A 14989-nucleotide genomic window follows, 5' to 3' on the forward strand; every position below is an offset into this window, starting at 1 on the left:
GAACAGGAGGTGGGTGCAATGACATAAGCAGGGCGCTGCGCCCTTACCATAGATGATACTCTCACAACACCTACATATGGAGGGGTCAAGGGCATGCGCACACTGACTCACACACACACTCATTTATTGTGTTAAGTAAAACATTCCACAAAAGAATATGAACAGTCTGTGTCATCCATTTTAAAACAATTTTTCTTGCAACATCTCTTTGCCTTGTCATATCGTATGTTATTTAAAGTAGAGTACTTTTTTTCCAGTCTGTGAGCAGATACAGTACAACACAGAGAGCGTCTGGTTCCATACACTTGGCAGCATCCTGCACACACACTGTGTGAGTGCTGTAAATAGCCAGAGTGTGTCGTGCATCTCTGCTGTGTTTGGACCTATTTTAGAGCTGACACAGGAAACAGGGCCATTCTGACAGCCACCCTGCCAGCCGGTACTGCACACAGCAGCCCCGGAACCTTCTGTCTCACTCACACACACACACTCAGCCATACAGGCACATGCACACACACAGACTAGATTTTTCCATGTTAACAACCTACCACTGCTTCATCCACCTCATAGACTTCCACGAATCATTTAATTTCCTTTTTAAGTCAACACTCCTTCTCTCATCTGTCTGTTCTCTTCCAGTTTTCCACCAACTCTGACTGGAAAGACCTTTAACAAAAGACCCCTGCTGTGTCACTTGGCGGCCCCCTGTCCTCCACACGTCCCCCATCTTGTCTTTCGTGTTGCACATTTCAAAACCTTGCAGTAAAGGGGAGGTTTCACTTCTGAGCCAACTAAAGAGAGTCTAGCTGCTTTGCTGTGTTACATATCTCTGCATAATAAGCAAAATGATAACTCTGGCAGAGGGGAGCTCAATTACCCAAGACACAGGTTTCTGCTTTCAGCTACATGAGACAGCTGGAGACCTGGCACAGTATACAGAGTTAATTTGGAGTTAATTCATGTTGGTTTTTGCTATTCTCATTTATTGTTCCTGTACTGTATTGTTTTTTTAATTCATTTGTCCACCTGGGCGATATAATTTAATTCAGCATCTCTGTAATTTATTCATTCGCTAAATATTTTGAGGGAGTCAGAGATATGGAAGCCCCGACTCAGTGAGTTTAAACCTAAATGAAGCCTCATCTCAGTAATGTGACAGTGCTAGCTCATTTACAGCCCGTTACCACACAGACATAAATGCCTCTTCAAAGGCTATAGCAGAGACCCACTCACCAGCCTCTCATATTTGGGGTGGAAGATAAATTCTGCAGGCTGCTCCTGCCTTCCTATGTAATTATGTGCATGGTGATGTGCTTTTACAGCCTGCCTAACAGTCGGAAATTATCTCCCGGAAATGAAGTCCAATTAATTGTGGCACTTTGCAGGCGTACGTGTGTGCAGAAACACTGTAATGACACTTAACGGGAAATTGGCTCCTGTTGAAATATTTAATAAATAAGTTGTGAGGTGAAACAACCTTGTATGATACTGACAAGAGTGGCTTGCTCCTTCTGTGTTTTTTTTTTTGTTTTTTTTTTCATATAGACCCACACATATAGTCTCCTTTCATGACAAACGTCTATCTTTCTCACCTTATATCTTTTATGAGAAATATGTAAGGCGTTAGAAAAATTGAGTGGTGTCATACGAGCCAATAGTTTGATATGCAATGGCATGTAACCATGATGTCACCTATGCTGCATATCACCCCCATTTTTCTCCCCTCATATTTCCTGTCACTGCTTATGGTCAGATACTGAAGAACGGTAAAAATGCCAGAATATGCATACATGTTTATTTGTTTTGGTTTTTTTTTTTTAACTGTGTGTAAATTTGGTGGGAAAAAACAGGCAGGTGAAATTATTTTAAATTAGGTGTGGGTGCTCACTGTCGATCTAATCTAAAATGGGAAAGTCTAAAAAAGGAAACAGCAGTCTTTTAGGGTCAGTGACATACTGTGTCACGCCACAGCAGCTCTCTATTGTAGGACGCACTGTGCTGAGTCAGCACTTTTGCAGAATAGCACCTTTTGTTTTTGTCCCTGGGAGTCTGTGTGTTCTGCCCAGAACTACTGTCCAGACACAACCCATTCATGAATTAGTTTTGTCTTTAAAAATGTTTTGTTTATTGCTTGTTCCATAATTGTATTGATTTTCTTAGTGGTATTCTGAATGTCATCAGAGGGATCTCACTCAGTTTGCACCTATTGAGATAACTGTTCCATTCACTTCTTATTCCTTGAATTATTTAATCACTAAACTTGAATATAATAATAATAAGCTACTCTTAAAATGCAGATTTTAAAACATAACCTTCAATTTGGAAAAATTACACATTTATTGTCAGAGTTTGGGACTGATGCAGTTTTGCAGTGGATTTGGCTGGGGGGACACCTCAACAGCGTTTGTTAAAAAATGAATAACTCATTAACATTTAACAGGGAATGAGAGGATTCAAACACACCACCCATCTGATCACAGGCCTCATGGTCTAGTGATTAAACTACCAAATAACAGGAGTCATATAAACATTGTATTAAATGTGGACTTGTCAATTTGAATTGACGCTTGTGTCATGTATTACTTTTGAAGTAATATGCAAAGGCTGTTCCTTTAAATATGATGTATTCCCAGAGCCAGAAGCTGTCTGCATAATGCAGGGTTATGTTTAAAACAAGTTTCTGAAAATCATTTACTTTTAAACATCACATTCTACAAGACAGGTTTTCTGAAATGTTCATAAGGATGTGTATGAGTGTGTGTGTGTGTGTGTGTGTGTGTTTACATTCACCTCCACATGTATATCTGTTTCTTCGTGTTTATAACATTCACACCAAGTTGTCCATTACCCTAGGTCATTCTGCTCTGCTTGGTTACACATAATAGCTCTCTGGTCCGAGCATGCGTCTGTCTGTCTTACTGTGTTAGGGCCTACTATGGACCCATTCGGCTGGGCAGTACGGCACGTAAATGGCAGCGGAGTGGTGTGAGTGTCAGCCGGAACGTGTGCTTGGCAGGCAGTGGCTATGCTATTAGCGAGCGCTAACAGTTTTATTATTAGAAAATAAACGGTGCGCTGCAAAACTCTGAATGTTATTAGCAACTCACCATCTGGGTCTGACAGCTGTGTTCAGCCACCATCATGGCTGAACTGCTAACGGCTATATCTGAAATCTCCACTCTTTATCTACAGTACTTTCATACTCATTCTCTGTTTGTCTGTCAGTGTCTCTCCCTCTCCCTCTCCCTCTCTCGCTATCTCTCTTTCTCTTCCTCGGTTTCTTGGATACTGTGTGTGGATACTGAACAAACACAAAACACGTTCATTTCATGGCCTTTCACACACTCAGAAATCAACAAGCAGCAGAAGCTTTGATTTTTTTTTTCTTTGTTTTTGTAGCCGATGAAATGAACATTTTATCTGTATGACTGTGTTTCATTTGTAATGGTAAACTCAGGCTTATTACGCTAATTTAGCTGTTAAAGTGAAATAAAATAAAAAAAATCCAGAACCAAAACCACAAGAAGAAATCTGGTGTTTCCTACTGCAGCCTCGGTCGGCTCTCACAGAAACTCAGTCCTTGACTATTATTCAACTATAAAACATGTTTTACACACAACAGAAAAACAAAACACATCATCTCTAAAAGATGGAAACAGTAAGTCATAACGCTTCAGAAAAAGACTGTTTGTTTGCTTGCATGGGACTTCTTGCATGTTAGCTCCTGAAATTTGTGGCTTTTTATGCACAAGCACGAGAGTGTGTCTGCACGGATACCTTTAAAACATTTTTCTTCCTGTGTGTGTGTTTTTCCTCCACGATCACACAGCTTCTGAGGGCTTTATTTAAACAGATAACCTGCTACCAGAAGCCCCCAGCATCCCCCAAACCCTCCCACCTCCTCTTCGTGCCTTCCAGTCTTTCACAACAAACCCCATTGAAAGGAGACACCTCCAGAAATTAACGCCGTTATTGCAGACACTGCAGAAAAGCCTACCCTGCAGTGTTTCTCTTTCTCCAACAGAAAATACTTTTCTCCACTAAAACAGGCCAACTCCTTCTAGGGGGAGCGTCTCCCATGCCCGACCTAATCTACATGCATACTTACCTTCCTTATATTTAGGGACGTCGCTACCAAGCAGCGTGAAGGACTCTGGATGGCATAGGAATCTATTTCACATACAGATGCACAGGGGCTAGCGTACAGGAATAGGATATAGAGCAGGGAAATAGTGTGTTTTCAATTTCACTGACCCTCTTTCGTATTTTGCCATGGTTATCCGCTGTCTAATTCTATTTATCTGAGTGTTTCTTCACTGTCTGGTAAGTTTAAGACTAGTGTTGAAACACATTTTTTAAAGGCAATTCTTTCCTTTCAATTTTTGATTACTTTTGAGGACTTTACCTCTTTATACAATGTTAAACACCAGAGGAAATACCATGGCACCTATTTTAAACACATCTTTCTCTCTTTTGATTCAGCTCATTTAAAGAGACCAAAACTCAACAAAAGCAGCTAATTTTGTTTGTTTAAATGGTGTGACTGAGTTTACAGTTGGGGTGACCATCTCAGAAATATTGCACGAACACGAGTCGAAATAACGACTTCCTGTCCCTCCCATTCTGCAAACACTGTACAAATGCAGCATAAGACAGACAAAAATCCTGAAGTTGCTTCTTATACCATAGCTGGACACATAGACACATATGGTCAATGCTTAATGTAAATGCACCATGTTATGGTAAACATTGTACAGCATGACACCAAAACGTCTGTTTCCAGTACTTTGTTAAAGGAGCGCCTCTTAATCAATGCCTTTGATGCTCAGATTACAGCTTCTATTCTCTGTCTGGTCTAAAGTGATTCATTTTTAAAATCTTCAAGAGTCGTTAAAAGAGCTGTGAATCATTCTGTTTTAGTGTAGATCTTTTCTCTAATTTGGAATAATTATGGGATTGGACATCTGGATGCAAGAAAGGGAGCAATTTACAGATTTGTCTGAGAGTGAATACTGAGCAAATGAGTCACTCTGGCAGAAGAAAAAAATCTATTGGGCTCCGGACCTGTTGAAATACATAACACAGCACCGACAGCATGTCGGTATTTTCTTCAGCAGTACATGAATACAGTCTAAACAAACAGTTTCTGAAATGCTCTCAAACGCCCTGCAAGCAAGCACATTCATTACACTCTGTCTGAGGTTTGCAAAGGGACCATTTCTTTTTGATGGTGAGTGTATTTGTGTGTGTGTGTTTACACAGCTAAATGTGCACATCTGTGTGTTAGGTGGTTAATGCACTTGACTTGAGCCTGACCACAAATCAGAGTGATGGCTGGTGAGTACCACATAAGAGAACAGAAATGAAGCAGATAAGTGTTGAGATCAAACAGACCTTCCCCTGTCGAAAGCTCCCCTAGAGGGGCCGGAGGGCTGCAAAGCGCTACTCAGTGTATGTCTCATTTAGTGGAGGCATCGCCGCAACCACTAACGAGGTGATAACACGGACTGACGATGAGTTATTAGGGGAAAAAATAAGATTAGTGAAGTCACTTTTCTTTGCTCTGTCTGTGTGCGCCACTGTGTAGTGTTTAATGACATCCTTCAGAGTAAATTCTACATGTACATTACATGAATAGAGAATATGATTTCAATGCCTCAGTGACTATATTATACGTCAGTCTGAACTGAGATCGGAGCTGAAGTGGTCTACACAGCAGACAATGGGACTCTGAGGACAAATGAGGAATGGCATTGATGAGAGGTTTCTGTCACCGGGCTGGCTGGGAGCCAGAACCTAATGTGGACTGTGGAGTGTTAGAGTTTGACAAGACTGAACACTGTTTGTCTGACAGCCAACTTACTGCTCTGTATCTGAGACCAGATCATATCCAGACCCCTTCTGCTTCCATGTTTTTTTTCCTCCTTTTGTTTTTGATTGAGTTTGAGTTCTCTTCTCTTTTCTCTCTCTCTTCTTTTTATACAAAGTCTTGCAAAGCAGTTCACCTCCATATTTTTTCCCTCAGATCTTTCTTTCATTGCTCTTCAGTTGTTGTTGTCCAACTCTTTGTATCTCTAACTCTCCCTTACATTGCATTGTTCAGTGATTCACAAAAATAGCTCAGCTAATTTGATAATACAGAAATCAGGATTTGATTTGTTATGTATTTATACATGTACAGTATATAGTTGTATGCAAAGGTTTGTGCATCCCTGGGCAAATTACATATTTTGTTCATTTGTGAAGTGAAAATAAGTAAACAGACATTTACACACACACACACACACACAGAAAAAAATTTGCAACCTGTGCAAATGCTTGGACTGACATTATTGACTGGACTTGTAAGGCAGGTCAAGAATTGTTATTAGAAACTGTCAGCTGGTGACACTTCTGGAGCTGAGAGTTTCTCTGACTCTTCAAACCTTGTGGTTAACACTCAACAACCATGAAGCTAACTGATGCCGAACTGAGGAAGGGTGGGGTATAAAAAGATATTAGGGTGCTTCCAGTTTGAAATTTCCACTGTCTAAAATTGATGTTAAGGTGAACTGTGGAAGTCAAGACAAGATGTGGAGGACCAAGAAAACTTTCAGATTAAACTGCATGTCTATTGGGCAAAAAAAGCAAAACCAAACCCCCATATGACTGCAAAGGACCTACAGACAGACCCTGAGCCATTCTACTGTGCAGCATTGATGCACAAATAAGGTGTACTTGAAGAGTCATCAGAAAGAAACTTGACCTGCAACCTTGTAACAACAGTCAATGTTTGAAATATGTAAAGTAACATAAGTAACAGCCAGATTTATTTTGGAAACAAGCACTGTGGACAAATTAAGTCAAAATTGGCCACACACACACAAGAACAAGGAGCAGCATTTGATGGAAGGAACACCTTGCCAAGTGTTAAGTGTTGGGGTGGAAATATTCTGCTTTGGGGTTGTGTGGCAGCCAGTGACTCAGGAAACATTGCACGGATAGAGGAATATTTAGTGGAATCGATTCCACTAGTGGAATCGATTCCACTAAATATCAGCAAATTCTGGATGCAAATGTCCTGCAGTCAGTCAAGAAAGTTAAACTGAAAAGATGCTGGCCTCTACAGCAGGACAACGATCCAAGGCAGACCTCAGAATCCACCACAAACTACTTCAAGAAACACAAGTTGAAGCTTTTCAAATGGGCCTCACAGTCTCCTAACCTGAGCATCACTGAAAATCTGTGGGCAGATCTTAAACATGCTGTGTGTGCAGGACGGTGTAAAAATATCTCAAAACTTGAAGTGATCTGCAGAAAGAGGCTGCCCAAACTGTTGTACTTGCCACAATTACTGTTCTCGTTTTTAATGTCTGTTTGCTGCAGCAATTGTAATGACTTCTATTCACTTTAAAAAAATCAACAAAATATGTAATTTGTCCAGGGGTGCTCAAACCTTTCCATAGAACTGAGTATGTCCAGAAATAAAATTACAAATTGGTGTGATTCTGCTCTTTATTATGGTTATTGTCCAGATAATCTAGGCTAACTGCACAGGAAATGCCTTGACTTCCCATTGACCTCAGTCAGTTGTAACACCTTGAGGAAACAAGAGCCAAGTCTTAACACCGGCAATTCCTGGATCACTATGTCTTGCATGGATTCGCGTGTACCGCCACAGATCCACCACATCATCTGTGCTTTCTCTGCTGGGAAATATTTTCGAACGACTCCCTGAAGCTATCCCAGGTGTGCGATGAAGGGGCACTTGAGCCCATCTGATATATACAGAGTACACAGTGAACAGTATTTAGACTTCAATCCCACTGTTAGGCCTCCATTTTTCTCTATCTGTCTCCCTCTGTCATTCGCTAATTCATCTCAGGTAGTCACTGTTCGTCCAGGAACTGTGTTTTAGCTGACTCTATTAATGACAGGGTGGCAGAATCAAAGACAGCTTTATAACAGTAATTCCTCCCTACCGACAGCCAAATTGTTCTGAGGGAGAAATACTGACTTATCTTGTCCATTGTCCCTGCGGCACAAATTCAACCACAGAGCAATGAATAGAAGAGCACATTTTTACACTTGAAATAAGGCCTGTATTCTGTATTCAGCTTCCTCTCCTTCTGTGTTTTGTCAAAGTAATGCTCTGAAGTTATTTAGGGTTTTTTCGAAGAGGATTGATTTGGTAAGTTATGTCTCTACTGGAAGAAATGTGCGGCATCTGTGCGTGTGGGTATGACAGGGGTGCATGTTGCGAGTAGTGCATTGAGAAAATGTTATTACACAAATGGACTACGCAAGACAAAGACTTTGATATTATCATAATTAAAAGTGAGCAGCACCATATGGTGAGGGAGAGGAGCTGCACATAAACAATCAATTTGAAAGCCTTTCAGTGAACAGAAATACATGAAATGCTCATTTTTCAGCCAGAAGAACTGACAAAGTCTAAATGTATACTTTTCCATAACCTTCTCTTCTCCTCCCCTCTCCTCTTGTCCTGTATGTGAGCGTATGCCTGGTCAGTGCCCTGGGCCTGCTAGGGGTCTACAGTATGCTCCAGGAATAGTCCAGTCACGTGGCCGCTCTGTGGGATCTGTTCCCCTGGCAGGAAGCTGTTATATGGTTACAGTTATTTTTGTTGTCTGTCTGGGGATAGTTTTTACTGCGCTCCAGAGGATCAATAATTGTCATAAAAAGACTGCGTCACCCGGTGCCCTCTTTGAGCAGGACAGTGAGGTGGTGTGTGTAGGTTAGGGAGGTGTGTGTATGCGTGTGTTTGTACATGTGCAAGAATAAATATTTGGCTGTATTTAGACATACGAGCATGTACAGTGAGAATGAGGGAATATTTATGTCTTTGTGTGCAAATGCACGCCATATGAAAGGGACATTTGCGTGAGTGTGCATGTTATTACAGTAAGTGTTTGTATCTGTTCCTATGTTAAAATTAGATAAGGAATGGAGTTGACAAGAAGTGTCAGTGGTTTATTTTTTAAGACAATGTGAAATATGTTTGTTATGTGAAAGGAAATGAGTTGCAGACAGTGTGGTATGTGAGGTTGTGAGGTGTTTTTTAGATGTGTTAAAACATTTGCTGTAAGGATGAGGCGACGCTGGTTTGTCACTGTGTGTTGTTGAATTTAACTCCAGCCTGCAGCTCCCCTGCATCGTTTTCATTTGTGTTATAACTCCGGCTCTGCTATTTCACACGTCGCCCTCAACCTCTTTGACCTGCTGCATCCGTCTGCTCTCTTGTTCGCCCCTTTCCGTCTGGAAGGCCACACCGCATCCCTGTCCGAAGCCTGTCTGCTGAGTATCTGTGTCTCTCCTATAGCTTGTCTACTGTATACAGTATATATGCCACCATAGCCCTGAAGCTGCAGTCAGCCCTGGGGACTGAGAGAGGAGGTCCTATAACAGCGCAGGCAACGGAAGCTGGCTCCCAGCTAATTGGTTCCTGTGTTAGCAGCACACAGAGACGGTGTCAGAGTCAGCACTTTCCCTCCCTCTTCCCTTGTTCCCCTCTCCTTTTCCCTTTCTCCATCCCTCCCTGCCTGCCAACCACAGATGCCGCAGGTTTGACATCCCTTCAGGACACATGCGTGAGCTAATATGTACATTGCTGGATGTTAGTGTGTTGACATAGAACATGGGTGTGTCACTGACGCTGCCAGTTTGATATATATTTTAGAAATGTAGTAAAAATCAAAAATCATGTTTTTAAATGAAATTAAGTTTCTTCTCTCGTGAAATCTGCATGTTACTCAGTGTGTTTCACTGTCTATTCCTTGCTGCTCACCCATCTGTACCTGCACTCTTGTCCGTCAATGTCTCCTTCTATCTCAGCCCACAGCCACGGCCGTCTCAATTGGCACAGCAGATCAAGGTCACTATGTAGCTGTGTTTATGTTGCTCCCCCCAGAACAAAACAAACCAACCCTCTTTTTGCCAATGGCCCCAATGACAGAGAAGGCAGACTCCAGTCCAGGTAATCACAGCTTGTAGGTGTGTGTGTGTGTGTTCTGAAATGCTGCTCCCTCTGTGAGTGTGTGTGTGGCTTTTCATACTGTGAGAGGAGATGACTGTGAAGTGCATCCCACTGAGTTGGAGAGGACCTGGAGAAAGCAGGCCTTTTTCCTGCTCTGATCACAGAGTAGGTGTCTGGCTGGCCACAGGCTGCTGCTTGTGTGTTTATCTTCACAGGACTTTCACAAACAGGCTCAAACTTTGCTAGCCTCTTGCTAACTCACACTCATTAAGTATTATCCTCTATATGCTCATGTTCATGCCAGGGGGTTAATACTGTTTATCTGTGCGTGTTATTGGTGCATTTTGGCTAACAGGCAAACAGCTTTATATACACTACAGTCATATATGATTTTGAGTCAGTTTTGAGCATTAGTAGTGTCCCTATCTGTAATAAGTTTAGCTTAGCATAAAGGTAACAAAGTCTGCCTTTTGTTGTAGTCATAAATGTATTCAGGAGAAGATATTGTTAGCTACAGAAAACAAATGAAAAATGTTGTCATTGTAATTTATATGTTCTCATGTGCTATTAAGTTTCCTGCAAAACACGTTTGTTAATTGAAATTAGTTAAACATGAACATAGCTTTCAGGAGACAGGGCTTTTCTGCTGAGACAAAGCTTTAAAAACACTGTGAGCGCTGAGACGGAGTGCCTCCCACTAGACGCCTCGTGTGACAGACCCCTGTCTCCTGTCACTCTCCCTTAAAATCGCTGTGGTCTTCCCCCCGAGCCTGCCGACTCCAGGGCTGACCTCCTCTATGAGGGTGGCAGTCCAGTCTTGGCCTCTTCTCTGCCCCACGGCATTAAACATTGATGGCGTTGTAAGGGAGGGCGGGAGCCTGTCTCCTACTGTGGTCTGGCCCTTGCCTATACCAAGACTCTTCGCTGACTGTAACCTGTCTCCTCTCAATTTCTTTCCCTCCTTTTGTGATTTATATCTTTGCTACAGCTGTGGTTATTTGAATGTGGTTGAATGAAGCTTACACTGAGCAGCACTTGCTGCTCAGGGAGACACATCAGATCTCAAGAAATGAGAGTGATAAGTGTCTGCCTCTGCCTGTGGCCAGTTGCTCAGCAGTGAGACGCGACTTCCTGGAAATGACTCTGTGTGTGTATTTGATTCCTGTATTTGCATCACTGTCTGTGTGTGGTGCATTTATGTTCTGCATTATGACTTTTACCACAGCATCGCTATATGAAAGGAAGTGGTAGGAGACATAAGACGGCGATACTTTCCTTTCTTTATCAGTGTATATGTGTGTATGTATGATTGCGTGTGTGTGTGTGTTCCAGCACTGCTGCATAACATCAGAGCATGATATTAACACCTTGCTGTCACTTTATTTTCTCAAAACCTAGAGACATGTTGGCTTAATTAACACACAATAACACATTCAAGTAATTCAATATTTGGTTTAAAATAGATTCAAAATAAGTGTACGTGCAGTGATTGCCAAATCTGAATACTAATAATGATAAATTTCATTTGCCACATAAATCCACAGGAAGCAGAACAGCTCATAGTGACAAGTCCAAACAGATCCAAGAAGGATTTAATTGCCTCCACCCTACCTCACCCAACCGTGCCCTGCAGAGCATTGCCCAGAGAGATCTGCCCCACAACCAACAAGTGGTGGAGTTCAGCAGCATACCAGACCTGATACTGAGTCCTGTTAGGACTGTAAATGTATTTATAGAGTGCAATGTGAGCTGGGAACGGGTATTAGACTGTGAGAGAATGAGACGTAATCTAGCATGTGTGAGAATCGATGTCTGGTATTTGTGCGTGTGAATGTACAAGGTCTCGGATAAAATGTGTTTTGTGTATGTGTGTGTTTCTTTCATGCAGTATGTGTTTGCGTGTGTCGATGTTTATACATGGCTGGGGCAGGTTTGTGTTAATCAGGATCATGTCTGATTATGCGGCCACAGGGCATGGAGGGTTTATAGACAATGCTAGTGTTTTGTGCTGGTAGACTGGTGTGTTGGGTCCTGAGAAAGTCTACTGGCAGATCTGCACTGGCCCCTCTGCCAGTAACCTGCCATACAGCCCTCGGGCAAACTTCCATGCAACACAAACGAGTACAGTAGGGCTATTCTCTGCTCTGAATTACAGAGAGTAGAGATATGATACATCCTGCAAGCACTGTGTAACACAAGAGCAACACGCTTTAGAAAATAAGATCATAATGATAGGTTGCAAACACAAAGGAGATAAAAAGGTTATGATTGCAATAAAATGTTCCCCTCAGTTGATGCAACACACTTCTGACAACACACTTCACACAACACATTTCTGATTTTTCTACCTAGAAGAATCAGATGTGATAAAATCATCTGAACTGGCAAAACTAAGCTCACGGTTTCTCATTAATTTGAGGAGCTCAGACCAGTCGTCTGCTTCAAGAAGGGAGAATCACATGAGAATAATCCTAAGTGAAATAATCACAGCTCTGAGCAACAGCAAACGGGGATGAATAAATAAGGCTGACTAAATAAATGATCAGTGATTGTTTGGCTCTAAGTGCTGTTGCTGTAGCTCAGCATCCTGATTTAGTCGAAGCCTTCAGCCATCCCTCAGCGGAGCTATGGTCTTAGCGGAAGAGAAACGGCTAAAAAGCCCCATTCTTCTTCATACCTTCAATATTCAATGAGAGCGCTAATTGCACCGCGCTGAAAGAAAGAAAAAGGGAGAGAGGCAGAGTGGGGAGGTGGGAGGGATCTACTGGCTAATGGTCCGTAGGGGGAAAATAAAGGAGAGGGGAAAAAGGGGGATTTAAGAAGTTAGACATATCCTCAGGAGGTTCCTTTCTCTGTGTTTTTACCTGTGCGTCTCTTAGCTATAATGCTAATGCTCATTAGCCAGTCTGTGTGATATCCGGCGATTCACGGCTACTGTTAGCGACCGTCACCGGGAGCACTCTGGCGAAGCGGGTGCATCCAGTGGTTACGCACACGCTCCTCTGTTGTCAGCCGGAATCCAACTCCCGTTTCTTCTTCTTCTTCTTTTCCCCTCCTTTTTTGTTTTACCTCAAAAGTTAGTTGGAAAGATATCTTGGAATATATTCGCTCAAGGTGCACCCATTTGTGAAGAAGAATTGGGGGATGCATATGCATTAAAAAGTCTTTGTGTGTATAAAATGCCAGCGCAGCACTTTAGCCTTCTCTCATCCTTCCACCCCCGTTTCTCCCTTTAATCTTTGGCTGAGTTATAATACAATAAGTCCTATAATCATTGGATCTCCTTCTCTCGACTTACCTGGGATAAATGAATAGGTTTAAAGGGGTGGGGGTGGGGGGTTATAGAGGAAAAGGGGAAAAACAAAATGATGCAAACTTAAAATTAATCATGACAAAATAAACAATAGTAAAACACCTTTATGTTTAATGAGTTTTTACAATTGAATATGCTACTTATCACCACAAGGGACAGTGTGTACAGGACGTCTGTCTCAGGTACCAGGCTGCGGTGTCTCCTTCTCCTCTCCCCCACAGTCAGCCCTTTCACTGTCCCCTGGTATAAGGCAACTGAAATACTGCTGATCAGAAGTTTTTCTCATAAATCATGCCATCCACCAAACAAAGCAATAAAGATGTTTGTTTGCATTATTGAAGGAAAAGTATTGCCTTAGGTCAGCTTTAAGCAGTGGTGTGTGCGTGCATGCGTGCTTTCTTAAAAATACATGTTCAGTTAGGTGTGCGCCTGCCAAGTATATATATATATATATATATATATATATATATATATATATTATTATTATTATTATTTTTTTTTTTTTTTGCTTGAAAAAAAGTAATTTGCTTAAGAAAAGCATATTTTGTTGAGTTCACTTTCTCTCTTTTTTCACACAAAAGTCAGTAATAGTATTTCTGATTGCTCAGCCAATCAGAAATCAACTGCATGTGGGTGTTTGAGTGTGAAAATGGTGGTGGTGGTGGGGGTGGGAGGCGGTACATACTGGAAATATATGTTTGGCTGCATGTCTGAGCTTGTGCATGATAGTTTGTGCCCTTTTATATTTCTGTTTTGTCTTTGGGGATCATTTACAACTCTCAACAGTTTTATAACAGCCAGTTTGGTGCTATTTATATTGATCACACAGGCTGCCAAGCACAGGCTCAGAAATATAGGCTTTCCCTGAATTGTACTCTTTCTGGGCCTTCAGTTGTTCCTTCTCTCTGTTCATCTGCTTCTCTTACTGCAGTCTGACTCTATTGTGTTTCCAGTGCACCAATATATATGCATGCATTAACCATACTCCTATGTGACAAAAAAGATTCCAACTATTGATAATATATAAATACTAATCGTTGACCCTGACATGACCCTCTGGTTCCTGCGTGCGTGTTGTGTGGTCTCTTTTTTTTCTTGTTCTTGTTTCTCTCAGTGACAGATCCTCGGATAAATGTGCACAAGTGCACTGTGTGGTTGTTTTTCTTCATTTTACTATAACTGAATTAATGAAATGACTGTGCAATCACTCCAAAAATGATCAAAATTATTCTCTACAAGCACCTCCATGCATATTATCTATTAAATCACCTCGCAAGAGTCAGAACACACACAATACCTGTGTAAGATCATTTCTGCCTGCATGCTAATTGGAGAGCAACCCAACACAGGTCTCTATCAATAGGATCCCCCGCTCAGTCAGTCAGTCAACAGCATTCCATCTTAAGCTTGAAGCTGGTACACTCATTAAAACCAAACCCAAGTATTTGGTTTGCGGTTGTGAGGCTTGCGTACAGTTTATCACTGCATGTGATTGTGTGTGTGTGTATGTGATGAAAGTGTATAGGTCCGTCCCCAGTTGTGCTGTAACTTAACCTGGTCCATGGGAGTCTGTTCTGGGCTCTTGGCTCTACTCTTGTGGCCTTAAAGCATTCAGCACTTCATCTGAGGAGGAGTTTGTGAGGGGTTTTTGAGTGCTTTGCATGGCCAACACGCTCCTCTCTAACTGAGACAGTTCCCAA

At 41.8% G+C, this 14989-nt stretch overlaps 1 protein-coding gene across 2 annotated transcripts in view; it reads left to right on the forward strand.

Moving 5' to 3' along the window:
• Positions 1 to 14989, forward strand: part of mafa (v-maf avian musculoaponeurotic fibrosarcoma oncogene homolog a (paralog a)) — a 78955-nt gene that overhangs the window by 19588 nt on the left and 44378 nt on the right. The window contains exon 3 of one of the 2 annotated variants that reach the window (XM_018667994.2): positions 640 to 1495. The exons of the other annotated variant lie outside the window; for it this stretch is intronic. The gene's annotated coding sequence lies outside the window, so the exon portion shown is untranslated. Of the gene's footprint in view, positions 1 to 639; positions 1496 to 14989 lie in introns of those variants that run through there. 2 annotated transcript variants of the gene reach the window in all.

Source organism: Lates calcarifer, linkage group LG2 (genome assembly GCF_001640805.2).
Source record: "Lates calcarifer isolate ASB-BC8 linkage group LG2, TLL_Latcal_v3, whole genome shotgun sequence".
Classification (NCBI taxonomy): Eukaryota; Metazoa; Chordata; class Actinopteri; family Centropomidae; genus Lates; species Lates calcarifer.